Source organism: Myotis brandtii, unplaced genomic scaffold, assembly GCF_000412655.1.
Source record: "Myotis brandtii unplaced genomic scaffold, ASM41265v1 scaffold354, whole genome shotgun sequence".
Taxonomy (NCBI): domain Eukaryota; kingdom Metazoa; phylum Chordata; class Mammalia; order Chiroptera; family Vespertilionidae; genus Myotis; species Myotis brandtii.
Window position 1 is genome coordinate 1,046,026 of NW_005363609.1, and position 26,169 is coordinate 1,072,194.

General features: G+C 53.8%; 1 protein-coding gene across 2 annotated transcripts in view; it reads right to left on the reverse strand.

The window, feature by feature from the left end:
* The window catches only part of SH3BP4 (SH3-domain binding protein 4), a 42,811-nt gene extending 20,385 nt beyond the window's left edge, over window positions 1–22,426 (reverse strand). Inside the window, exon 1 of one of the 2 annotated variants that reach the window (XM_005871714.2) lies at window positions 22,349–22,426. The gene's annotated coding sequence lies outside the window, so the exon portion shown is untranslated. Of the gene's footprint in view, window positions 1–1,599; window positions 1,611–22,348 lie in introns of those variants that run through there. The other variant, XM_014544156.1, reaches the window with a different exon arrangement.
* Window positions 22,427–26,169: the final 3,743 nt, after the last annotated feature.

Here is a 26,169-nt window from a genome sequence, read left to right on the forward strand (position 1 = left end):
CCCTGGGGGGAAATCAGGTCTAGAACGATAGGAAGGGGTATTACAGCTTACTTCTATCTGACTCGTTGCTAACGAGTTTTCCTTTCCTTGTAGAAAGGCCGATTCATTTAGAGAGAGAAGAGCCTGTGTCTGCTCCTCCCAGAACCGCGAGGCTGGCCTCTGAACAGATGCCATCGTTGTACACAGACAGACTTATTTACAGATTCTGCTGCAAGCTCGGGAACCGCACGCAGCCCCTCCTCAGATCCCAGGAGCCCAGAATATCCCGGTGGGCCTATCTGCCAACGTTTGTTCCAGGAACAATGCAAGAACAAACCAACCAGGAAAAACAATAGGTCACCGGCATCTCTGGGGTGCAGGCTACACCACGAGGGACCGCAGTGTGCACAGGGACCGGCCAGCCTCTCCAGTGGCTCCGACCCACGACCCACGTGGGTGCAGAGGGAGAGCAGCCTGCAGGAGGAGTCAGGCGTGAGGCGTGAAGATGGCTCTGGGTTCCCGCCGGGTTTAAGATGACTCATTCTCCACGTTTGACTTCAATTTCTGGAGTAGGAGTGTCATGTGGATTAATCACATTCCCTCCGGGTTAAAAGAGCAGGCTTGAGTTTCGGCCCACTCTCGGTGATTTCAGTCACCAGGCTCTGTCGACAGAAACTCCGTCACGCCTACTTCCTCTCACTCACTCCCCAAAAGTGTGTCCCTGAGGATCCAAATCACCCAATGACACCCTTCCCCGGCTAACCTGTCATCCCTCGAGCAACTGCCTGAACCCCCAGGCACCAGGCTCCTGACTGGCAACTCAAAGGGCTGTGGGGGACACCTGGCCTTCACGGAGTCACACTGAGACCAGAGGGAAGGCAGGTTGGTGGTCTCTAAATGTCTCAACACCCCTCCCCCCAGCCCCATGCAGACAGCCCTGGAGGAAGGCCGGCCCCACAGCCTCCACAGCACCCCTGTTCCCCCTACCTCTTGACCCTTGACCCGACTGGTCTGGGCAATAACCCAAGTGGAAAGCCAACACGTGACTGGTGTCCCCTTTCCAGGCTCTCCCTCCCCTGGCAGGGAAGGCACAGGCTCCGGTTACGAGAGAGAACCAGCCCTGCACAGAGAAACTCAACCCTCCCGGCCACCTCGGGGACTTCTCCTCCCAGCTGCAGAAGTCTCACCTCGACACCCTGTCTGTGCCCCCGCCCTGTGTCCCCGAGGAGGGCACACCCCATCGGAGGTAACGAGGGTACACTGGCCTCATTGACCAGGGTTACCAGAGTGTATTTCACTTTGATTTAACACGGAGTTCAGTTGTTGTTGTTGTTTTTTTTTTGGGGGGGGGGGCACAGCAGCTGTCTGGGGCCCCCCAGCAAGCCGTCTGGGTCAGTCATGAGGTGTGTGTGCAGGACCATGCACCCGGTCCCTGAGTCTGAGAAAGGTGGGCGTCTCTTGGCAGGCGCTGAGCATCCACCTCTAGAACAAGGCCCCGTCCTGACGGGGACACAAGACACGTGGAGCAGTCGTGGATGAAGGACCACGTCTGAGAAACTATAAAGCTCAGAGGGAATGAAGGTGTTGTCATCTGCTGACCCAAAGCTGGTGACTCGACACCTCCCACAGGCTCTACGGGACAGCGGGAGGGGCCCTGGAGCTGTGGTGTGCCCACGTGGTGGCCCTTCTTGCTGTTTTTACTGTAGAAAGTATGACGGCTAGGAGTGGCCACCATGACTTGGGATGTTTTCACCAGCTTGTGAAAGTAAGAAAGTCTGGGTCTGGAGAATCAGAGGGTTGTGGGTGGGACAGGGAGGGGCCGGAGGGTCTCTGGGGCTTGAGTGTCCTACCACCCGGCCTCCTCCCTGGACGCCCAGCTGTGGGATTGTTCCTCCTGGCGTGCGGGACCCATACCATCATCTCCTTGGGTAAAGCCACAATTTCAGGCTCTTTGGAGGCTCCCCCATTCTGTAGAAGACTAACCCCCTCCATGTCTGCATCATGCTTTCTTTTGCATGCCCTGCGCTCTTGTCAAACCGAAGAACCCAGCCTTCTCCCAACTTCTGCCGTCTTCCTCACCATCCACCTTCTTCAAGACTCAACAGGCCTCCCAATTTCTGCTACGTTAAAACCTACCACTTGAGAGAGACTCCATTGAGAGGGACCCCGTCAAATGTGCCTTTGAGTCCACTCCTTTCCAAGCTCTCCCGGGAGCACCTGGCATCTTCTCTGGGCATGGACTGCTTCGGTCCCAAGCACCAGGGCTGTGATTGTGCACGTGCTGGCTTAGCTCCCTAACGAAACAAAACACGCTTCCTTGAAGTCTGTGGCTTCTGAATAGACAGCTGAACAGACAAATGTTTTGTTCAAACAATCAGAACCAGAGCCGCGGGGACCACCAAAGACACAAGGCCACGCAGCACCCGGTCCCTTCCCTCCACTGCTTGTTATCTGGCTGGAACAACAACCTACATGACACCACCACGGAGAGGAGGGAAAGGGGTGGGGCTTCCACCATGTCTGCATCTCGGCTGGCCCGGCACACCGCGTGTGCTGTGGTGGGCGCTCCTCATCTGTCCCGCACCCTGCTGCTGAAAACACCACGGGTTCAAACCAATGGGTGGCCAGTCACCTGCTCGGCCAGCATGGGACCTGGGTGGGGGGGAGGGCGGCGTTCATCACGATGGAGGCTTGTGGTCGGCCTCCCGGAGTCACATGGCAAGGCCGGCCCACCGTGAGACAGAGCTGGCAGCAGGCAGGCTGTGAAGGGGGTCTTGTGATCAGCCCAGGCCAGAAATAGTTCTGGTCCCCAGCCAGTGACTGGGAAGAAAAAGCATGACTATCTGAAGAAGTTCTGACAGCCATGAGAAGAGAAGCCCATTCACTTAACCGGGCTGGGCAGGGGCAGCCCGGATTGCTGGCCCGCCTGCCACATTCACCAACACTGCAAAGCATCAGCCCTCCAAGGATTTGTGGTTTCCAAACTTTAGTCCCTGATATCCTGTGGTCCTTAAAAAATAATAATAATAATAAATCAAATATTGTTTATCATTTCCATTTCAGCCAATTTAAGTTTATTCAAGGCAGTTATTTTGAAGGCAGCGTTCCATCACTTTAAGGAGAAAGCTAGTCCGTTGGCTAGAAAGACTGACATCTTTGCTAGTACACATACAGTAACTTAAACTTTTTTTTAACAGTTCAGCTTAGATGCCACTCTGAGAAACACAGATCTCAGTTTCTGTAAAATAGTGGGCCCCACCCATTTTACAGATGAAGAAACTGAGGCTTGTTTGGTCTTTATCGAAAGGGGTTTTCCCCAAGGTTCGTTTGTGAGACTCAGATTAAAACACAGGAGTCACACAAGCCCGAGAGGGGAGGCAGCTTCCACGTACGGTCTAATGCAGAATTGTTATCAGGCGAAAAGAGATTTGAGGAGGGGCAGAAATGTGACCAGACCACCTGGGCCTTATTTTCAGTTCTGCAAGGGGAGAGCACCCCAACCCTGCTTCTCCCAGCAGCTTCCCAATGTCGGCTGCTCTGCATGGCAGGGCGGTGACCATCTTTACACCCATCTTCCCCAGCAATCGGACTATTCTCAGGACTACCGAGCAGAGCAAGAAGCGCGGACGAACATCTCCCCAGAACGCTGTAGCAATTTCTATTCTCAACAGCAGTGGGGTCCACTTCCCACCATTCATTTACAGTCCACGGAAAGCTTCGCCAACCCACTTGTGGGAAACAGGGTATCGAAGTCTAAATTCACACTCCTTTGACCATTAACCAGCAATTTTTTCAAATATCTACCCTTCTCATTTCCTGCTTCGTTGACTATCCCCTTTTGGATCCTTTGTTCAGTGACACTCTGAAACTCAGCCTTATCAGCTGCCAATTCTCCCCGCTAATCCATTTGCTAACCTGATAAAGTCTTAATTATGCAACCGTATCAACCTTTCCTTTGTGACTTCGCCTTGAAGTGCAGAGGGGACTCTGCTAATGCAAAATTTGATGAACAGTCACATCTGTTTTCCTTTATTTAAAAAAGTGGCTTGTGCACTGAGGTTAATGCACAAAGAATTTATGTTGCTGCTCAGTGAGGAACTTCATAGAATTAATTAGCAAAGAGCAGAGCAATGGCTCCCACATCATTCCTGACAATCTGTCCAACCTGAGCGACATGATGTCATCTACACGCACTCTAAAAGTGTGCGGACACCAGGGTTTGGATGGGGCCGTTTGTTGACTGTTTTTTAGAACGTCAGCCTTATTTAACTATAGTGGTCTGCCCGTGTTTGGCTCTGTGGAAGGACTAGTTTCTATGACCCATTCTGTTTCAAAGTCTCCTATCATTTATTTTTTTTCTTCCAGAGGAACTTAAGAATAATTTAATAAAATGTCTTCCCACCTCTTCCTTCCTTTAAAAAAATAACCCCACTAGGAGTTTGGTGATGTGGCATTGGTAAGGAGTGACACCCTTATACTATTCTTTTTTCTTCCCGAAAAACAGTGGGTCTGTTTATTTAAGAGTGTGGTAGAGCCGGGGCTGTAAAGGGACAGAGAGCAAATTAGGCTTTGGGGGCTTCTGTTCGCTGCCCTCACATCAGGCAGTTCCGGAAGGAACAGTACCGCACAGTACATCCCACCCTGATCTTGGACTTCCAGCCCCAGGACGGTGAGAATGAACGCCTGTTGTTCTAAGCAGCCCAGTCTGTGGCACTTTGTTATGACAGCCCCAGTCTCACCCTCCCGCCAGACACGGGAACGGAGCGGTCTGGACGCAAGCTTGTCTTCTCAGAACCTCACTCTCCTCCTCTCCGCAGGTGTGGCCTCCTGCCTGCTGCTACACCTGTTCCCAGCTCTCTCTTTTCTGTCACTCTAATACAACTGGAACTCCAAGCAGCAAATGGAACAGAGGGGTCAGACCTCTATAGTGAAATGGGATCTTGCTTCCATACTTCTGGAACATCCTTTCCTAAGATCCCCAGCACGCAGGCCACTGCCGATCTCTGCTCGCCACATTCCTGAAGGATGAGTGGGATGTTGGCAGGCAATGGGCACCTCTGCATCCAAAGCCTCTGCACAGGTCACCTCAAGAGCCTTGCCAAGGCCTCCCTTCGTGGCAACCAGGTAAAACTGGGGCTCTGCACAGACTCGGAGACGGAGCAGAGCCCCAGGCACCAGGTTCCTGCTCGAGGGCAGCGAGGATGCGATTCGGAAAGGCACTTGGGAGAGCTCAGGCCTGGAGGGCAGACAGACAGGGCCAGGCAGCCCGTTCCTTGGCTCTTAGGGCTTTAATGTCTCTTCTGGCACAAACTGAATCTCACCCTCAGGGACCCTGGGACAATACTTCTGGGAAGACCAGGGAAGAAAAGGCTGTTAGGGGAACACAGGATGTTACTGTGAGTACACACATGCTGTCCTCTCCCCAGCAGCCTGGGAGCTAAGCGGGTCATTTCATCCCCGCACCGACAAAGGCGAACACACTGCAGGTCTGCACGCTCAATATCCAGCCTCCAGCCCCCTGCCGAGACCCGGGAGGGCCCAGCTCTGCTCCCTGCCTGGTCTTCTGGCATGGCCCTCGGTGTCCTCACCTGATGCTCAGTAAATTATTAACATATCACCATCCTCTTCCTCCTCCTCAGGCTGCACTGGGGACTGACCTGGGCAGATGACACGGCACAAAGAAGGAGACACGGGGTTTTGGAGTCAGATCTGAGCACAAAGGCCAGCTGCGTGCTCTCGGACGTGTTACTTAGCCTCTCTGAGCCTGTTTATGCCACCTGAACCAGGAGGACAGTATAATCAGCCAGACCAGGTGAGCACACAGTACGCATGTCACGATCACTCCTCTTCACTGTCTTACCTGCAGAATGAGGATGCATGGACACAGCACGGGTGTCCCCAAACAGCCGTGTGCCAGAGACTCAAACGAACTCAGGCTCCTACAAACCACACATGCTCTGCACTCCTACTTGGAGTCCACATTCATTCAGAACCAAAGCACCACCTTCTGGCTTAGATGCTCTCCTCGTCAGTCAACAGGGTCACTTTGCTCCAAGTTTGAAACGCCTCAGATGGGCAAGTTATTCAACTGTGTGGTGCCTCCATGTCCTCATCTATAAAAAGGGGACAACGATACTATCTAGCTCTTCAAACTGTGTGGACAGAACCCGCTGCCCAATGCCCTGTGCTCAGCACCAGCCCCCAGGTCAGGGTTTCCCAGCCTTGGCCCCACAAACATCCCGGAGGGGATCATTTTTGGTGGGGGCGGCCCTGTGCACTGCAGGGCGTTTGGCAGCACCCCTGGCCTCTGCCCACCCGAAGGCAGGGGCATCCCTGTTCCCAGATAACCCAAGCTGTCTCCAGCCATTGCCAAGCGTCCCCCAGGGGCAGAATGGCCCCTGCCAAGGACCACTGTCCTGGTGAGGGTCCTGGTGAGGGCCGTTACCCGTGTAGTTATTCGCCCTTTGAACCTGAGCCGATGGCTGGAGTGCCGCTCGACTTCCTGGCTCCTTTCCCTCCCAGTTCCCGTCAGGGCCAGGTCAGCCTCCACCTCCCAGCCACACCCGCACGCCATGCCCCAAAGGGCTGCCAAGGAACAGCTTCTCAACCTGGGTCTGATGTAACCACCTGGGGAAGTCTTTAGGCAATACTTTTCCTTTTAAGAAGTTCTTGCATAATTCTCATTCCAAGACAGGACAGAGGATCACCGTGCAGGCTGGGCCCACTCACCCACCCACTGAGAATCTACCACTCCATTCAGAACCCAGGTCCCTTAGCCTCAGTGTAGATCAGTGATGGCGAACCTATGACACACGTGTCAGAGGTGACACGCGAACTCATTTTTTTGGTTGATTTTTCTTTGTTAAATGGCATTTAAATATATAAAATAAATATCAAAAATATAAGTCTTTGTTTTACTATGGTTGCAAATATCAAAAAATTTCTATATGTGACACGGCACCAGAGTTAAGTTAGGGTTTTTCAAAATGCTGACACGCCGAGCTCAAAAGGTTCGCCATCACTGGTGTAGACAGTGGTCCAAGACATCCCCCCTCCTGGCCTCCCCTAGACCCAACCAAACTGTGTCTACCTGTGAGGCCTTGGTCCTTCTCCAAGGCCCTCTAAATCCCCCACTATCTGCATATTCTCATTCCTTGCAAAAAAGAAAATCCACTCATTCAGCAGCCAAACTGCCATCTGCTTCAGCATTCCCACCGTCTCCCACCCAACCCCCAACGTAATAGTCCTTATGTTCACTGCTGCGGCACCGACCTCACCTCCCACCAGAAACCCAGACTCAGCACGCTCGGCCAGGCCTGCTGCTCCCCCCCTACCCCTACCTGAGGGTTCTCTCTGCCCCGCCATGCCTGGCCAAACCCGTCCATCCTCCACCACTCCCCACACTGCTGTGCTGTCACTGACCCCGACCCCGACCCCCACCACAAAACCACAAAAAGGGCAGCAGCACTTTCTGGATGTTACAGGACTCCCTTCGTCAGCACACCCACCGCCCTAACTCCATAGGCCAAATTCTTCTGTAGCTGCGCACCAAACACATGCAGGACTCTCGAAGTGGCGAGTCCTCTATCGGTGCAGACTGAGTATATGAGCTCTGCTCACCAATGGGCAACTTCGTCCTGAGTGAAGGCCCTGGAGGGACCCCCGGGGCCCATGCATGGCCTGGAAGGCCTTGGCGCTCAGGTCCTGGTGTGGTCACTGCTGCATGCAGAAAGGCCTCACCGCACGAGCCTAACCGAGGTTCCTCCTGGACGATTTACCAACTAGACCACCTGGGTACACAGCCAGGCACCTGGAAACCTCGCCGTATCAGGAGAGGCCCGGAGAACCCTGTGCAGAGCAGCCTGTGGCACCTCGCCCGGGCCGGCTGGGCAGGGGAAGAAAACCTGAGCATGGCTTGGGACCAGGCTAGGCCTGCAGCACACGGACCACTGGTTGGAAAAGAACACTCATCTAGAGGAGTCGGTCACATGCCCCACTTAGAAACAGGAGGTGCAAACACATTGTGGAGATTTCTCTATGTAAGATACACATTCACACAGGAGAGAACAATAACAAGGGGAAAACCTGGCAGGGAACTCCACCTCAGCTCCCATTAAAAGCTGTTCAGGGATCCCCTATTCAACCGGCACAAACAGAGCCTCTTCCAATGACCTGCCTGTCTGGTGAGGACCCTGAGCCACTGGCTGAGGCCGTCAATCACTGAACTGCTCTAAGACATGGGGGACCTCGGACGCACCCATCCCCAGAGGCCCAGGAGCCTCTATCCCCGCCAGCTCCCACAGGTGCTCTCAGCAGCTGCCGATGCCTGTGACCCCATGCCAGGGCAGAGGGGAAGCCGCCAGTGTCCACGGATGTCCATCCTGACACCACTAAGGTCCCCTCTGAGTTAGCGCCATGTCTGTGGTCGACAGCCCCGGTGCCCCAGGGTCCCCCACAACAAGACCTAACGACCGGACTGTGACTGCGTATTTAGCCGTGTCTCTCCAGCCAGGCCATACGCTCCGGGTCAGCAAGGACTTCAGTCTGTCAGCATCCCCGGCACCCCCTGCAGTGCCTGGCACACAGAGACAATCACTCAGTACGTAGTGTTAAACCAAGGAAGGGCTCGGAGTGGCTCTGATCTCACTGTATGTGAGTGAGGCTGCTTCTCCAAAGCAGGACTTATGTTCACAGCTTCCTCCTGCCCATCTAGGGCAGGTGATCAGAAGGGGCACCTTCCTTAATTTGTCATTAACTACATAGGTACTGAGTGCTTGCCATGCTCTGTGAGCTGCTGAAGAACACAAAGGAAAGCAAGACCATTCCTGCTCCCTGCAGCTCACAGAAATGGAGACACAGACAGGAATGACAACAGAAACCCTCCCACAGGCAACACAGCAAGCACACGGCTGTTGTCAGGTGAGTGGTACCCCAATGACGCAATGCCTGCGAATTTGACCTTATTTGGAAGCAGGATCTTTGCAGATGTGATCAAGTTAAGATTGAGGTCACACTGGACTCAGGGGGGCCCTACATCCACACCTGTTGGACCCTGAGTGCATCTGGCACTATCCTAAGTGCTTTCCATGTGCTAGTGCATTTCACTGTCACAGCCACCCGGTGAGACAGACACGATCACTAACTCCATTTTACACACTGAGGGGCGAGAGAAGCAGGCAACTTGTCCAAGGCTCCCAGCTGCTGAGTGGCAGGGCCGAGTGGCTCCAGGGCCTATAGCCGGAGCCCAGCTCCAGGACCAGATGGATCAGCTCCTATCTAGACAACTCTGAGGATACGAGTTGTCCCTCCACCTGTCCGGCTGGGCAAACGTCAGCCCAGCGGCGCCTGGAGACCAGGACCTGGGGGACCCCCAAGGTAGTGACACTGTGGGAGAGCTGACAGGGCCCTCGGAACGTTTGCCTCACTGTTTTTTTAAACCAACGCATACATTAGCAAACCCTGTGTGAATCACCCTAATGCTACAAGTCTGTACCAGGCAGAGATAAGATGGACTTGAACCGAAACCCCAGGCTTCCCACAGGACAGGGAGTGCAGCCTCCTGATAATTCGGTGTGTTTCCCAGCAGTTCTGCCAGGGACGCCAGGAGGTGCACGTGACCGGGAGCCAGGGTGACCTGGAGCCAGAGGGCACAGCCAGAACCCAGGACAAGTGGGAGAGCCTTTGCTTCCACCTCCAACCACAAAGTACCTGAGAACGATTATTTATACAGAGAATGAGAACCAGGAGAAAAGAATTACCCACAGCAGAGAGGGGCGCCACCTGGAATGCTTTTTGTCCTCGGCTTCAGGTTGCCATGGCTCACACCAGATGTCCCGCCCACTGTTAGTGACACCTGGTCTCAGGCCCCTCCTCTGCAGGAAGGCTGCGCTGTCCATCACCACAGTCTCCACCTAGAAGGCAGGAGCCCTGAGCTGGGGCCTCCTTCCCTGCAGGGCGGGCCGGCTCCCCAGCAGGGGGCTCCGGAGGAGGCTGGAAGCTGGGCTCCTTCCCTTCAGCTCCTAAGCATCCTGCTGTGGGCCGGCTTCCTCCTGCTAGGGCAGCAGGGAGGCTATGCCCGGTGAGGAGGGCAGAGGAGGCAGCCTTTTCTGGTGCCCTCATGCAGGGGCTGCTCCATGCTCTTCATCCTAGAGCAGTGGTTCTCAACCTGTGGGTCGCGACCCCTTTGGGGGTTGAACGACCCTTTCACAAGGGTCGCCTAAGACCATCAGAAAACACATATATAATTACATATTGTTTTTGTGATTAATCACTATGCTTTAATTATGTTCAATTTGTAACAATGAAAATACATCCTGCATATCAGATATTTACATTACGATTCATAACAGTAGCAAAATTGTTACACATACAGTAACTTACAGTTATGAAGTAGCAACGAAAATGATTTTATGGTTGGGGGTCACCACAACATGAGGAACTGTATTAAAGGGTCGCGGCATTAGGAACGTTGAGAACCACTGTGCTAGGCCCTGCCCCCAGCTCCCCTGGAAGACACGCTGTTCAGCCATGTGACCTAAGGGGGAGTTCCTGGGCGGGTCTTACCTGGCAGCTTTCTAACTACTGACTGCTCTGTGGGTGTCTCTGCTGCACCCCCATGGCTGGTCCTTCAGAGATCTCTTGTCCTCGGCCTGTGTCCAGTGTCCCCCAAGTCCATCCTCGCTTTTCTGCTCCTCACTGAGACATTCTCCCAGGGGCCGGGCCAGTCAGGGCACCCTAGGGAACGGAGCTACGGGCTGCCCAGTCTCTGCGATGTCCAAGCCCATGTCTCTCGGGGCAGCCCTGTCTCCCCAGCACCATGCACACAACAGCTGTCCCCAGGCGTGGCCCCCAGACCCGGCCTCACCCCCCACCCAGCCTGCCAAACTCCCACATCCCCACCCTAGCAGAGGGCACCGCCCAGACCACTCATCCTCGACGCCTCCTTCCCCCCACCAGTTAGTTCTCCACTGAAACAGCAAACTTCCCAGAGAGCAGCGTGTCGGAGCCTTGGCACTGCTGACATTCGGGGCCTGATCACCTTTCTGTGGGGGCCATTCTGTGCACCCCAGCCTCAACCCGCCAGCTGCCAGCAGCACCCCCAACCCCAGTCCTGATAACCAGAATGTCTCCAGACATTGCCAGACGTCCCCTGCTGACGCCAAAGGGACAGATGGTGACTATTTTGGGCTCTGTGGGCCATTTGGCCTCTACTGGAACCAGTCGCCTCTGCCTTTGAAAGGCAAACCCAGCCACAGCAGGTGAGGGGCACAGCTGGGGTCCAATGAGACCTCACCTACAGAAGCCTGCAGCGCAGCCCAGCCTCCCATCCTGGGTGGCTCCCGCCCTGCCTGATGCTGGTCCACAGGAACCCAGGCCAACAGCCCTAGTGACAGTGTGGAGTGAGGCGGCCCGCAGCCGGGGTGGCTGGCTGTGAGCACCCTGCAGTCCTGGCTGCCCTCACCCCCTGGCTTCCCCTTCTGGAATGTTTTTGTAACAGTTAAAAATCTACTACAACGAAAAGGGAATACATTTCCCATAAACATGTGACTCCACCAATTTCTGACTGATCCATTTTTACTAAAACCCATGAATTTAGGTATAATACCTCGAAGGCAGCAAGTGGCCCACCTGAGATTTTCTGAATATGAACACATCCATCCCAAAAGGAGGAAGGAAGGAAGGAAAAACGGAGGGAAGGAAAAACGGAGGGAAGGAAGGAGGAAAGGAAGGAAGGAGGAAGAAAGGAAAGAAAAAAGGAAGGAAGGGGGAGGGAGGAAAGAAAGAAGGAAGGCCCTATTGGAACAAAGCAGGAAGAGACAGGGACACCAGGCTGGGTTCCCATGCCACCTGCTGTGCTTCCCTGACCAACCCTCGGTGGGAGGAGCCGGGCCAGCACTGCTGAGCCTGCAGGGGCAGCTTTCTCAGGTTTCCTCCAGGCCTGCAGCCCAGGACAGGATTAGAGGCTGGAGGCAGAGGCCTAGGTGTGAGCAGCTGCAGGGACTCAGCGGGACTGGGTGGCACTTGGCACCCCTCCCCCAACTCCCAGGGACAGAGAGGCAGGGGACACAGCCATGGGATTCCTAGCCCTGGAAGGCAGCTAAGTGGCTCCAGGGGGCTCCAGGGTGAGTCACCCAAAGCCAACAGGCTCTCTCTCTCCTCTCCCTGGCCACCCCCAAGTCTTGCCTGTAAGATGTGTGTTAAACCTGCAGAACCCAGAGCCAGGAAGGTTCAGTAAACGTTTCTTGCCCTGACAGATGCTCCAAAAGGCAGAGGCAGGACAAGAGTGGTGGGTCCAGGATCTGGACACAGGAAGCAGAGAATGTCAGGGACCCACTGGCTGGTGGTCCCCCAGCTCGGAGGAGCTCGGGGCCTGTGGGGTGCAGGTTCCTGGCCCTGCAGTGGCAGGTTCACTGGGTAGGGACAGGCTGAGCTGTCACTCAGAGTCACAACAGGAACGGGACCATGCCCTCAGATTAGCATCATTTTATAAGAGCTTAATAAAGGGGCAGTTTACAGGGGTGTGGGTGGGGTGCAGGGCAGCAGGAGTGAAGGGAAGGGGGCAGTGGTGACTGGAACCTGGGGAGACAGGGACCCCCGGTCGGGGGCAATGGAGACAGTTCCAGGCTCCCCTGCAGGGAGAGCAGAGCCGGCCTGTTCTCTCCCTCCCGGGCCGATCCTACCAGGAGGCAAGGGAGCCCCACCTGCTACCGTCATTCAGATCTACCCACAGCAGGTGGAAAAGCTTCGAGGGACACAGGGACAGAGGGACAGACCCACAGCAGCCAGCACAGAGGAGGCCCAGAAGCCTGTTTTCTCAAAACAAGCCTCCCGCGTGATCCTGATGCAGGTGACCGACGGGCCACACCTGGAGAAACACCTGGCCAGGCCTGCTGCGGACACCCCCTCAGCGAGCAGCACTTCCCGCAGGTGACTCACTGTTCCTGGCATTGCTGTGTCAACACGCAGCCAAGTGACTCCACAGACCACAGCAAGCTGGCCTCTGCGACAGCGACCCAAGCTGGTCCACACCGAGGGGGATGTCAACACAGGTCAACACTGGCTTCTGGGGGTTTGAAAACACTGGGGACAGGCATGGGCGGCGGGGGTGGGGGGCGATCAAAAGCTAGGGGTCTCTCCAACAGCTCTTAGAATTAAAGTAGGACCCCAAACACAATGAATCCCAGCAACACTATTCACAAGAGCCAGAAGGAGGAAACAGCCCACTGGTGGGTCAGGAGGCCAACAAAAGGCAATCCATCCTTACGGCAGTGTTACCATAAAAAGGAAGGAAATTCTGACCCACACCGCAACATGGAGGAACCCTGGGAACATGACGAGTGGAAGAAGACAATCACAAAAGTCACGTATTGTATGACTCCATTTACAAGAAGAATCCACAACAGGCAGATCTGCAGAGACAGAAGCAGGCGAGCGTTTGCCAGAGGGCGGGGGAGGCAGGGACACCGACTGCTCACAGGTCTCCTTTAGGAAATAGGTGGAGGGCGTGGCTGCACAGCTCTGTGAATATACTAAATCCCATTGAATTGTGACACTTTAAAATGGGTAACTTTATGTTCAATAAAAAGTTAAAAAAAAGAATCTTTATAAAGAAGCAAGGTCACAGGTGACATCCTAAGTTAGGATGCGTCCAGCGGAACCTACCCGGGGCTAAAATGTCCTGTATGTGCACAATCTGAAAAGATAGCTTTATTAAAATATGCACGGAGGCATAGTTTTGTTATAATCAGGACAGAGAAAGAAGCCCACATGTAGTCAGCAGGGGAGCCGGTTCAGTAAGGGGAAGAAACCATAAAAGGCAGACGGTACCCCAGTCACCGCCAGGATGCAGTGGGTGGTCAGAGGTGCTGACAGAGACTTCAGGCACTGTGGCCCCTGGAGCAATGCGCCTGGACAGGGACATTTGAGGGGCCACCTTGGCCCCCTGGAGCAATGCGCCTGGACAGGGACATTTGAGGGGCCACCTTGGCCCCCTGGAGCAATGCGCCTGGACAGGGACATTTGAGGGGCCACCTTGGCCCTCTGGAGCAATGCGCCTGGATAGAGACAGGTGCGGGCCACCTTGGGTGGTTTTTTAAGACCCTAAGAGCCCAACTCAAACTCACTAAGCACAAATGCAAACAGCCTGGGGCACCCAAATCAAGGTGAGGGAAGGATGGGGGTGGGCCTGGGCCTGGAGCCATTTGGAGGCCAGTCAATACTTCCAGCCTCTAGCCCCTGGTCACCGTCCCTATGGGGTCAGCCCCATCACCCCTGATCCACTTCCCCACAACGCAACAGCGCAGCTGTGCAGGTGCCACACTCATGGAACCACAGCTTCTCATTCCCATTTTGCAGATAAGTAAAGTAAGGCACAGCAAGGGTCGGTGAGCAGAGATACGGAAGTCCAGGCCACACCCCACCAGAACCACACGGGAGAAGTGGGAGAAAAAGGAAAAGGATCCCCCCAAGGAAAGAGGGTCTTCTTGTCATCACCCAACTGAGGACCCTCCTTTTGTTCTCAGCAACAACTGCCCCCGGACCCCCCATCCCCGCCATCGGGGCAGCCAGGATGCTCTATTCGCATCACCAAAGGACCTGCTTTTCTCAGATCCCACTGATACACTGGGTCCGCAGGATTAGGCCCACCCCAGAGTCCAGTGTCTGAGGGCCGAACCCTGGTTGGTCATGGGGCCCCAGCCCCAGGTTGCTCCGGGACCAGCCTCACAGGACAGCCAGGGCAGGGCCACCCACACTGTCCCCTCAGGACCTTACCATGGGCGCCTCCCACAGGCATGCTCAGGTTCACGCAGAAGCCCACTCATGTGTGGTACCCTGAAGGATTTCCACAGAAACACACGTTCCCAACGTGGACAATTTCCTGGTGACTTACAGGCAAACTGCCTCCTGACAAATGTTTGATGCCCAGTCAGATGGAGGCCGGTTCTCAAGTTACATCGAGTCCTTTTGAAAGTAAAGATCTGAGCCCGGCAGGAACCTGGTGCGCAGCCCACATGGCCTCGCTGCTGCCCGTGACTCCTTCCATGACGGCGAGTTCTAGAGCCCTGCTTAGCCTCCCATCATCCCCCCTCAGGCCTTTGGCTCTGGGGAGCCCGTGTGAGGGTGTTGAGGTCCCGTCTGACCTCAGTCAATCACTGTTGAGCTTCTCTGAGGCACAAGCTCTCCCGTCTATAAAACGAAGTACTAATTAAGATCTGGCTGGACCCAGGACTCCCTAAGAAAATCAAGAACAAACCCAAGAGCGTTACACACTGTAAACCGCTGTGCAAAATGTAAAAATAACCCAGTTACAGAGGAGCTCGGCCAACACTGCAGGTGACGTTTCTCTCCGGGAAGCTTCCTCTTTGTCAAATCCACGGCCCAAGGATCTTGCGCACCATTCATTCAGGACCCCGCCCTCCTCTTGGAGAGCCCATTCATTAATTCCTCCTCAAGTGCCACGTCGGGACCTGACCCCATGCAGCCCGCACCGTTCAGAGGGACCCCTTTCCAGCCACCTGCCCACAGACAGCCTGCCTGGAGCTGCCCGTGACCTGGACCCTCGGTTTCCGTAAACCACCTGGTGAGAATCTTTGACTTTCAGGGCTCATTCAGAGTAGGTCCAAGTTCAATACAAACCCAAAGAAAACTTTTCTAAGCTAGGTCTTCCCCACTCTGCAAATGAGCGAATGTTATCTGGACTTAACAAAAAGCAGAATTATTAAATAGATAAAGGAAATAAAGGTTTCTGTCCAGGTCAACCTTGGTTTAAGCCGAGCACTCCAGCCTCGGGGAGATGTCCAGCCCGTCTCAGAGCCACCAGGCTCGCTTATGTCCAGGTCCCCTTATCCCCACGCAGCTCTAGGCCTTCCTCCCAGTCAGGGCCTGTGACCAAATCCACTGAGGAACCCGGTAAGACCTGTGGGTTTTGTCTTGAGAAAACCACCCTCACCTGTAGAGTTGTGCTGCAGACCCTCTCAAAGAACCCTGCCAGCCCCAGCTGGTTTGGCTCAGCCTGCAAACCGAAGGATTCCGGGTTCAATTCCGGTCAAGGGCATGTACCTTGGTTGCAGGCTCCTCCCCAACCCAGGCCCTGGTTGGGGCTCGCGCAGGAGGCAACCAATCGATGTGTTTCTCTCACATCGATATTTCTCTCTGTCTTTCCCTCTAAAAATCAATGGAAAAATATCCTCGGGTGGGGATTAAAATAATAATAATAATAATCCTATCTAATAAAGAGGGAATATGCTAATTGACCCTCACACTGTCACAAAGATGGTGGTGCCCACAGCCAATAAGGAGGGACTATGCTAATTGCTAACCCCGCCCTCAAAGATGGCGGTGCCCACAGCCAATAAGGAGGGAATATGCTAATTAACTACCATGCCCTCAAAGATGGTGGTGCCCAGTCCCTTTAGCCCCGCTGGGGCGTCTGCCTCCAGAGTCCTCCAGTCCCCCAGTCCCCTCAGCCCCCCAGCAGCCCAGGGCCGCCCAAGGCTCAGGTAACCAGGGCTGGCCGAGGCTTGTGCAGCCAGCAGTGGCAGCAGCAGAGATGTGATGGGGCGTTGCCTTCCCCTGATTGCCAGTCGCCTCCCGCCCCTGAGGGCTCCCAGACTGGGAGAGGGGGCAGGCTGGGCTGAGGGACCACCCCCTCCAGTGCATGAATTTTCATGCACTGGGCCTCTAGTAATTAAAATAAAAGGACCCTACTAAGAGTCCACTAGGGTAAACACACTTCTTCTGTTGTTGATAAAAATTATGTTCAATGGCAAGGCCCGGACTACTATTCTCCATCAGAGGACATCCAGGCCAACAGAGCATCGACTGGCGCTTTTCTAATTGCATCCGAACCAGCAGAAATGAGAACGCACACTCCAGCTCATCTGTAGGCACAGTAAGTGTAAGCAGGATTTATGGGCGACGACAAAGGAGGAAAAAGAATTGAGCCGTGTTTACTGAGCGCAAAGTCCAGGGCTGCCTGGGATAGGGAGGAGGGAGAAGGAAAGGTATTCCTGTCCACAGGAACCAGGGCGAGGAGCACGCCACACAGGCACAGCAAGGCAGACCCTGCCAGGCGCTGATGGCAGAGTGGGCTGACCCTGACCTGGTGGGTCGCGGATGGTGGCTTGTAATAGGAAGACACCGTGTGACCTCAGACAGCCACCAGCTATTTAAGCCGGCTTCCTCTGCTAAACGCACAGCTTGGCTCAGCGGCCTTTCAAGTCCCTCCCCACCCCTGAATCGAGTGGGGTGGGGGGTACTGGGTGCACCACACGTGTGACTCCAGGACCTCTGTCCACCCCACAGGGACAGGAGCATCTCGCCGTGCCGTCCCTCCTGCAAACACCATCGGAGCATGCACGGCAGGAAGATCCTCTTGCTCCTTCTGCCCAGCCCTCCCCGAGGCCAGATGCGCACCGCTAAGCAAGAGGGGCCCCGGGTAATTCACTCTGGCCAGTGGGTCGTGTTAATGCCTCTTTGGACCTTTGGGACCCCTGGGGCAACCTGAGGTCAGGAGGGCAATGTGCTTCAGAAATGGCAGGAGCCGAACTGTCAGGGCCAGGGCTGCCCCCTCAACCACATCACAAAGGAGCCACTGGGCTACCATTTGGGGCCCTCAACAATGACACGAGAAAAGGGAGTCCCAGAGAAGCTAAATGGCTTGCCCACAGGATGGGGTTATGGTAAAATTAGAGGGAAGCGGGCAGCGAGGGAGGCAGGAGGGATGGAAAGCTTGCAGTAAGCCCAGGTGGTTATGAAGCATGCCACCTCCTCCCTTAGCGGGAGAACCAATGGCCATCACTCCCTCCTGCAGGGAGGCCCCCAGCCTGGACATCCCGGTGGCCCTGTCCCCTCCTCACAATCCATCAGCAATGGACACAGATCCACAAACTGCCTGCTGACCCAGCCAAACCCTGTTCTGCGAGCTGGGAGCTGGGAACAGTAGGTACAGTTCCAGTGGTCCAGGACTGCTGTGGCTGGGGCCGCAGGCCATTCCTGGGCCAGGTGCATGCTGGGTGAGCAGCAGTGGCCAGGTCAACCAGGGAGAAGCACAATTCCTGAAAAGCAGCTTCATTTCTCAAATTCCAGGTCCTCCCCGGACTGCTGTGCTAGGTCTGACTCCAGTAACCCTCCCATTTTCCTTTCGGGAGCAAGTCTGCACGCCGATCTCATTCTTCTTATCCTTGAGAAACTTCTGAGGCACTAGCTCCGTTTCTGCAGATGAGGAAACTGAGGGCCAGGAAACCAATGTATGCAAAGTGTGCTTCTGTGCTCATAACTGAAATTCATTTGAAAGCAAGGCCAACGCTGTAGGCTCTGGGCAGAGGCCTTTTGTCTGACCCAAGGATGAAACGCATTCCCTCTGCCCTTCCTAAATCGCAGCGGCCTGCCCAGGCAACTTGAAGTAATGCACAAACAAAGGGGGGAAACTCCAGGCAGAGACAGGAAAACTGGGGTTTCTGATTAGATTGAAAATGTCTTTGTGAGTCTAAGTAGGTTTCAGTAAGAGACTGGAAGGCTCTTGAAATAAACAATGGTAGAATCTTTCTTCATTCACACCTTTTATCTCCAAAGCCTTAAGTATGCTAAACATTTCTCATTGTCTTCATGACAGGGCCTGCTTTAAGGAGGATGAAAAGGCAGGGTAGCTACCAGGCCAAAACACAAGGCTTCTAAGAACACAACTGCCATTTTTAGTGTAGCTTGTGGCTGGGGGCAGCTGCGGGTGCGGCTCAGGTTTCTGGTCTGTTCACATGCCCTGGGCTTCACACTTTGGGGCTCATGACCTCACTCATCCAATGGCAGCCCTGTACTTACTGAAGCAGCCACACGTGAGGCATTTCAATGCAAAGGTTGGGAAAGGGGCGAGTAATGTCTCAGGTTCATGCAGGGCTGCAGGGTTCCCCTCTCTCAGGTCCTGGGGAGGTCGGACCTGTGGACACAAAGGGATTCCACAGGGTGATCCGACCATAAATTCCTAACGGGACAGGTTATGGTGGGTTAGCCATGCCCCTGGCCTATAACTTCTAAATGGTTTACCTTGGCCCGAAGCCAGCCCTGTCCATTGTTTCTGGGCATCTAGGTTAACTCACCTTTGAAATAAGCTTAACCACCAATCCGCAATCCAATCTGGCCTTGCTTTCTCCCCGCTTCAGGAACTCTTCCTACGTTCCCTCCTTCATGCCTTAATCCTAAATGCGTAAAAGAAACTGCACACTGACATTCGAACGAAGTGTTTTTCTCAGTCTGTTGAGATCTTGCTTCCAGATGTGTCCTCTGTTTGGCTCCAATAGATTTTTACAAAACTTCTCTACAGGTTTGGACACGCTACATCAACAGAACTGACCCCATGCGGGGCCCAGGCAGGCCTTGGCAGGTGTGGGATCGGTGCTTCTGGGTCACCCGGCCAGTGACGGTCCATGCAGGCCTAGATGTCACCTGGCCTAGACGCTCAGTTCCAAAGACACCTGAAAGCTGGGATGTCCCCTACATACAGACCAGAGTAAAAGCGACGTGAAGGAACGAGGGGAGAGTGCCCTGGGAGGAACGAATGGGCATGGGCGTCCTTTTGGGGTGACGAAAAATGCGATGGTGGTGGATACAACACTGTGAACGCATTAAATGCCAACACATCGTACATCCCAAAATGGTTAATTGGAAATATTATGTGAAATTCACATAAACAAAACAAACAAAACACACTGTCAGGAAAGTCTGGAGGTCCCAGTCTGAAACGCCAGAAGAGCAAAAGTTTGTTAGTTCTCCCTGTGGACCAGTCAGGGTCCCCAGCCAGCCACCCCCTTCAGAGTGGGGACAAGTCTTAACTGTATCCTTGATTTTCAAGTAAACTTACAGTTCTGAGAGAACAAAAATTAATTTCATCTGTTTATCTTTACTCTAAAAAGTAGCCGTGTAGCTCACGTTTGTGGCTAGAATTGATTTCTGTTGGCCGATGCTGGCCTTGGGGACAGTGCCCACATAGCTCATGTGTCCTCCTAGGGGCCAGGTAAGGGAGGCAGCAAAGGAGTAGCTTGGGGCACACCTCCTCGAGCTCTAGGTCTGGTCTTTGCTACTCATTGTAATAATCCTCTGATCTTGAACTCTCTGAGCCTCAGTTGTTATCTGTAAAATGGGCAGATGCACAGTATCCCAGGGCTGGAGTAGACATGACATGCAGCGAGCAGGTGCTTGGCTGGAGCGTCCTGAGCGGGAGCTCCCACCTTCACGGGCACCCGCAGAGCCGTGGGTCTCCCCCAAATAGCTCTCAGAGCAAGTTGTGTTATTTCCAGTTATATCCACCATTGATCCTGGTCTTAAAGGGCAGGGCACTGGAGTCAGCCCCTTCCTGCTCCCTCACCTGGTTCAGCATCCGAGCAGCAGGGTGGACACCTGAACTAGAACACCTAAGCTAAAGTTGCAGGAATTACATGCCAATCACAAAACTAGGCACTGGCAAAACTCTAGACATAGAAACTGAAATCCTGGGAAGTTCCATCTCACAAAGAACTTGAGACAAATCAGATCTTGACTATTAAGCACAGAGAAAACATGGCATTTATGTTCCTGGGAGGAAAAGCCACAAAAGTTGGCCAAATATGTCAAGATGACTTTTTTTTTGCCATAAGGAGGGACGGTCTCTTTGCATGCTGAGACACCGTCCACTCTGCCAACTCCACGGTGGGTAAAGGTGAACCCCCTCTCCAGGCTCCCGGAGCCCTTTATGCTCAGATAGAGACAGAGGGCACCGCTCTGGCTCATCCCCAGACAGCTAGGCCCCGTCTCACCCTCCTGTTTCCTCTTCTCAGAAGTCTTGCTGCTTTGGTTAGTCTGGCTCAGGGCCAGAGAAAGCAAACCACATAAATGGCAGCCCGGGAGCTGCTGGAGCCAGGGAGGGGTCCCAGGCAGGGCCCCCATGAACCTCTTCCTGTCCAGTCCAAGAGGGGACCTGCATCGGACAAGCTGTGCCTCATGAGACCATGTGGGGTGAGGCAGGAGGTCATACCGCACAACCCACTGCTATCTCTCGAGTATATCTAGAGAGAAGAGTCATGCTGCATACTTGTGTTTGATTTAAAAAGCCCCAGCAATCTCGCCAATGCCAGGCCAGAAGAATTCGAGGAATGTGGATGCCTTTCACTGGGTTTCACCACCACCCAAACAGACCGCAGCCGCGGCCAGGGGGCTGCACTTATAAGGCCAGGCCTGCTGGAGGCTGCTTCCTGGGCAGAAGTATTTTAAGTCCCTGGGACCTCAGTGGCAGTGAGGACTGACCCTGGGGCCAGAAGACTCGGAATTCTTCACTAATAAAAGCCCCCAGGCCGTAACCTGAAGACCTCCCTAACATTCTTTCTGTCCCTAACGTTCTTTCTATCCTAAAGCACAGGTCATAAGGCAAACAAAGACCAGTGACGTAAAAGTGGGGAGAAGAACACTGGGGCAAAATCTCCTCCCCCAGCTGAATAGAGGGTTGTGTGCTTAAAGGAAAACCTGAAATAATTCAGGCGCCCACTTGATGGGGAGAGGATTTTAGTATTCGAACAGGACCTGAAAGGAAGCTCCCGGGAGCTGTTCCCTCTCAAATTCCGCCACTGCCCAGGATTATGCAAATGTCCATTATGATTCTGTCCAATCCTTTCACCCAGGGAGGAAAGACTCTGTTTTTGAGCACACGAAGGCTGTGGCATGTTAGCTGGACGATCTCACCCCACTGGCTTTACAAAAGGCGGTTTCCTTCTCTCGCCCAGAGAATAAAAAGTGCAGCCAAGAAAATACCCCAGAACATTCTACCAGGGAAAGGGTAGCATTTTCTCTTTCTTTTCTGCTGCGAGTGCCAACCGCCTCCAGCTCTTCCTCATGAACCTGGCTAGTGCTTCCTTTTAACATTTTCTGCTATTGTTTTCCCAGAGCCCCAGCGGGGGTGACCCGGAACCACAGGGCCACATGGAGCTCTCTGGCCATTGTTTGGGAGCGCATAACCTCTTACGTTGTTATAAGAATAACTCCTTTGTGCAAACACAACAGGACAGCCAACCTGGGCTCTGTCTCATTCTGGGTAGAGCGAGAACATTCCATTGGTGGCAACAGAGGGGAAGTCGCAGAAAGTAAACAGAAATGAGGGGCTGTTCTGGGAACTCCGTGGTGCCAGGCCCACCAGTGATGTCTGGCCTTCCCGTGAAGACAGAGCAGTGCCTTGAAATGCCAAGGGCTGCCGGAAGCTTCCGGAAGCTGCTTCTCCCTCCTGGGCTGTTCTGCACGTGCGCGGGGCTCCTCTCCCCACGCAGGTCTGTGCACCTCGGCCAGGACACAGTTGCCTCCACACAGCGGGTGCAGGGACAGCGGCTCATTCAAACACCCTGTGTGCATCGCTTACCTGCCACAGGCCACCAGCTCCCGACGTCAGAGGTGGAGTCCCAGGACCCGGCCTTCCCTCCAGAGAAGAAGGGAGATGCTGCAAGACAAAAGGGAACCGTGACCAAGATTGGGTCTCGCTCAGCCCAAAACCCACGTCTCTATTTCCCTCCAAGACTCTCCCAAAGCTAGAGCAGCCGCATTTACGTGGTCAGGCAGGGCAGTGGTGGACCCTGCAAGGTGGCGCCCAGGTGCCTGTTCCATGCCAGCCGCTGGGCATGTGGCAGGTGGGACCCCCTCCTCGAACTGCCCTGTCCCAGGGAGAGAAGGCAGACCCTCACCTGCTCTCAACTCCTGAGAACTCCAGGACCTCCCAGGTCGGAGCTCCTTGGGTCTCGAAGGGTTTTGCTGAGACCGCAGGGCAGCCTGCTCTCCTCTGCCCACGCGCCCCTCAGAGCTGGTCCCCACAGTGTCCCCACAGACCGAGCCCAGTCAGAGCTCGTGTGCCTTCCTTCCCCTGCTGTTACTTCTGCTGTAAAGACAGGCAGTGTTCGCTCAGCAGAAGAATCTTATCAGCTGAACCCTAAAGACACACTCCAATCGCCTGCCAGCAGTGGGGCTCCCTCCCCACGTGGTGGGGTCACCAGGAGGTGGTCCCGTTGCAGAGCACTAACGTGTGAAGTACAGAGCCCGCGCCTGTGGCAGGTTCCATAAACAAGTGTGACAATGACAGAGAGGAGCGGGATTGAAGGTCACCACCCTGAGTCCCCGCTTAGCTCCCTGCATCCAGGCCGACGTCTGGACCGGGCCACAGGGGCTCTGGGCTTTCGAGGAGCCCTGGACCTGGCCAGGCTGTGAAAGGGGAGGCGGATTCACTCTGCACACCTTCCCTCAATCAAGGCCTCACAGCCTGCAAACCGTGCCCACCCCCAAGAACAGACCGCCCAGAGCAGCCCCCCTCCTTATACATATTTCACATGCAATTAAGTGAGTATCGCAAGCAGGCGAGGATTACCCCCTGTGAGGCTGGAACAGCTGGCTAGTTTTCAGGACACCGTTTCCCCCTGGGGCTTCAGCAGTGAAATGAATTCCAGATGCACAGAATGACGGGCGGGCGTGCGGGCAGGAAACCAGTCAGAAAGAAAGACCAACTCGCATGGACACAGCGCACCTCGCGGTAGAGACAGACCTCCCAAAGGCCCAGCAATGAGAGAAATCCCACAGGCGAAGGGGACAGGCTTATCCCAGCCAGTGAACTCCACGGAAAAGGCAACAACGCGAGAAAACATACTCTGACAAGAGAGCAGATCCCGAAGGAGACGGAGAAAGGGGGGGGGAGGGGCGCGGATGTTCAAGACATGGAAACAAGGGGCCATTGTCCACACATCGGTGTATCTTGGACGTGTCCACCGTACTGCTCACAGGTCCAAGGAAGACTCGGATTATTCTGAGAACCTCAGACCATGCGGCCAAGTGCTTGCGGGAGTCCGAGGATTTATGTCCGGACAGAGCTGTTGGGAACCTCATTGTGTTAAAAGGGGAGAAGGAAGTGAAAAACACACCAGAGGAAGTGAAAACCCGAACAGAGGGGCCTCTTGGAAGTGAGTTTATGGGTGTTTTTCTGCTTCCTCTGTTTCCAATTTGTTCAACAGTGAGAGAGAGTGTGTTTCTTTTTTTTCTCTTCTCTTCTGACTTTTAAGAGTGACTCCTCAAAAGTCACTACACCAGCCTGAGAACTTTGGGAAAACTGGAAAACTGCTAAGCCTATTCCTTAAGTTTCCAAGCCACCATGATGGACGTGTATGGATCCATTGGCCAAAGGGTCCCCACATCCTGCATCTGCTAATTTTGGGGGTGGAGTCTCTCCAGGCAGGAAGTGGTCCTCCCCACTCCCTGCCTCCACCACGCCCATGCCCGAAAGCACCACAGCAGTGGAACTAGAGGGGGAAGTGGAACCCTGAAATCCTTGTCCTTCCTATTCTGGAAGCAAACTTTGGCTTGTGTGCCAAGTCCATCCAATGTGTCACCTGTCTTTGTAGGGCCCATGAACAAAGAATGTTCTATTTTTTTAATAATTGGGGAGAAACTCAACATAAGAATAATATTTCGTGATGTGAAAATTATAGGAAATTCAAAGCACAGTGTCTGTAAGTCAAGTTGCGGGGAACACAGACAGCGGCATCAGAGTGTTCACCTTCTGTCCACAGTTCTTTTGTGCGTCAAGAACACAAACCTGAAAGTATTTCGTCTGGCCTTTTCCAGAAAAAGTGTGCCACCCCAGGTTCTCTACCAACTTATGCACTGGGGCAAAAGACCAGGCCACGGCGGGCACACAGGGCCGTGGGCATGCACCCATGGGTGCACGGCTGGACACCAAGTCCTGGCCTAGTTGGCAGGTGGCATGAGAGATGGCAACAGGGAAGGAAAGAAAACAACAGGAAGGTATGAGGTGTAGCTAGAAAAGGAGACAGAGGTGGCCCCAGAGGGAAAACTTCATCAAGTCAAAACTGCTGGCTCCAAAGTCAACAAGGAAGTGCTCTTATCCCGGGGGCCCCACCCCATACCTGATAAGGATCAGTCCTTACGCAAGTAATGCTCAAGACATTGATCTCTTGGCCTCGCCAGGGACCCCAAGTTTTTCACTGTTTATGGGAGAAACTCTAAGACAACCAACTTAGAAAATCGCGAAAGTAACACTTGGATAGACTGGTGATGGCCTTTCTAGTTAATGCTATCAACACCAACACCTTGGAAGCTATTCGCGGAAACAGTATTTTGGCAGGTGGAGATGACACAGCCAAGTGAGAGTGTCTGACATCTAACCCGATTCATGTGGTGAAATTTTCTTACGCAGAACACAGAACTGGTTTGCTTACCTTTCCTACAGTTACTTAACATTTCAAATTTCACAGGGGATGAGAGAAGGAATACCCTTTCCTCTCTCCTATACTGAGTATGAAGCACAAAAGGGAGGGGTTTATTGAGACAAACAACCAGACACCACAATGGTTTCTTTATGTGTCTGTCCATTCACTCTGCACACCTGCGGGTTCCTACCTGTCACCTGACACCTATCAAGTCAGTGGTGAAGTGCACCGACTATCCTTCCTCCTTGGGTGAGGTTTCTGTTTGTCTGTGTGAGAGACGGGAGGCCCTAGGTGTTACCTGTGCCCTCTCTCTCAGGTATGTGGACTCCCACAGACACCTGTGGCCAGAGGTAGCTTTCTCCTCCTCCTCCTCCTCCTTTGGGCTTGTGTTCCTTCTGGTTGGACCTGGTGGGCCTGGGCATAGACATATTTATGCATTTAACTTACATGAATGAATGGACACAAGTGAGGCGACAGCAGCTGCTACGACAACCCACATGGAATATTTCAGAGAGACTCCACAAAGGCGCAACGCTAAAAAGGGGCTGGCACACTGGGCCACATTCAACACTGGAGGAAAAAGGAATAAAATTCTATAACTCTGGACTCAGACAGTTTAACTAGCGTCTTTATGCTGTTGCTTGATTTTACTTTAAAAATCAGAGGACCACGCTTGTTGGTTCACATAAGACACTACTGTTCAATGACACTCAGAAACTACCTTCCCCAATGTTAGGAAGATGGAAGATAAACGCCCATTAGCCTGTTTCCCACTTTAAAAAAAAAAAAAAAAAACAACCTTCTTCTTCCAGGCTTTGACTAGCTTTTCCAACTCACTGACCAGTTAATCTAGGAGTTTCTTAGCCAGACCTGGGCGGGAGGTTCAAGTCCAGGGTTATGACCATCGCCACTTAGAAGCTGATGAAGGAGACCTTCCCGGCAAGTCCTCAGACCTTCGATCTGATCCGTAACCTTC